Consider the following 1,948-nt stretch of genomic DNA (forward strand, 5'->3'; position numbering starts at 1 on the left):
TAAAATCTAGACTAGCGTTAGTGCTAGTTTAGCGTTAGTGCTAGTTTAGCGTTAGTGCTAGTTTAGCGTAAGTGTTAGTTTAGCGTTAGTGTTAGTTTAGCGTTAGTGCTAGTTTAGCGTAAGTGTAAGTTTAGGGTTAGTGCTAGTTTATCGTTAGTGTTTAGGGCCATAATAGCCGTAAGACTACATTAGGGCTTTATTTTATTACGTCTGTTATAAAAAATAAAAAAAATAATAGTTAGTGTCGTTTTTAGGTTTACTTTAGGCTGGGTTCACATGGCAGCGTCCTATAGGGCTGAAATTACGGAGCTATTTTCAGGAGAAAACAGCTCCTGAATTTCAGACGTAATTGATTGTACTCGCGTTTTTCGCGGTGGAAATTACGTTCGTAATTGGAGCTGTTTTTGAATGGTGCCAATGAAAAACGGCTCCATTTACGTCTCAAGGAGTGACAGGCACCTCTTTGACACGGGCGTCTTTTTACTCGCCGTCTTTTGACAGCGGCGCGTAAAAAAACAGCTGGTGTGCACAGAACATCGTAAAACCCATTCAAATGAATGGGCAGATGTTTGCCGGCGCTTTGGAGACGTATTTTTGGACGTAATTCGAGGTGTAAAACGCCCGAATTACGTCCGTAAATAGGGTGTGTGAGCCCAGCCTTAGGGTTCTTATAGGACTTATAGGGCATATATATATATATATATACTGTACATACATACATACATACATATCTATAAATATAATGTCTCAGAGACTGTACAGCGCGAAGCAAGCCTACGCCTTGCTATGTTCCAACAGTTCTGAAAGTGAAACGAGCTTGCGTTCTTTTGGCCAAAACGACAACTAATACCCCATGTTTTTTCATGGTTACTTACATTGTACATACCTTTTTTTCAGGACGCGCCCGGGTCTTATGATGCTGGGATAGCCTGGTGTGCGGATGTTTGGCATTGCATGCAGGGCAGCCCGCTCTCTTACAGTATGGGCGTTCTAAATAGGCTGCTATTCGGCGATATATGCTGTGCCTCACTATCCAAACACTATGCCTCCATGTTTTACACACTACACTCACGTTTTGTTTCACTCACAGCCCTGATTTCTACACACTACACTTAGTCATGTCCCCTATACCTCACATGTACACTATACACAGTACTTTATTATTTATTTATTATTATTATACATTTACTTCCATGCCCAACACACCACTCCCCTCAAGGTTAGTGGGAGCGGCTATCATTATTTAAACACACCTGGGCACTTTCCTTCAACAGCATTCTCTGACCTGGTTGCGTCCTGTTTGGAACGGATTTTTTTACCCACCACCTAATCTGTGAGTATGGCCTTTTCTGTGGTTTTAATTACATTCTATGTCCCATTTTTTTGCATATCTGAAAGTGAAACTGACACCGCTTCAGAACTTTTTCCCGACAGTGACGATTCCTATTCTACCACTGAACCCCATAGTCCTATGGTGGTAGATACAGCAGTCGCTATAGAGGTGTCAAGTGCAGTCCCTCCCGTGATGTGGGATCCCGCACTACCATTTTCCCCCCAAGTACCCCAATTTGAAGCGACTCCAGGAATTAAGGTCGATATCCCAAATTTTACCCCCTATAGTTTTTTTCATTTATTTGTATGTGATACGGTCCTAGACTTGATAGTCCAGCAGACTAATCTTTATGCTAGGCAGTTTGTTCTGCAAAAGCCTTTATCTATATACTCAAGAATGTGGAACCCCACAAGTGTCCCAGAAATGAAAAAAAATGTAGGCATTACCCTCAATATGTGGTTTGGTTAAAAAAAAACATCTGTCCGGTCCTACTGGACTTCTAGTGCTGTCCACGCTACCCCTGTATTTGCAGCAGTGATGTCCAGAAACCGCTATGAGGCCCTAATGCGGTTCATGCATTTTACCGACAATTCCCAAGTCCCCCCGAGAAGTGAC

The sequence above is a fragment of the Rhinoderma darwinii genome, unplaced genomic scaffold, assembly GCF_050947455.1.
Source record: "Rhinoderma darwinii isolate aRhiDar2 unplaced genomic scaffold, aRhiDar2.hap1 Scaffold_739, whole genome shotgun sequence".
Classification (NCBI taxonomy): Eukaryota; Metazoa; Chordata; class Amphibia; order Anura; family Rhinodermatidae; genus Rhinoderma; species Rhinoderma darwinii.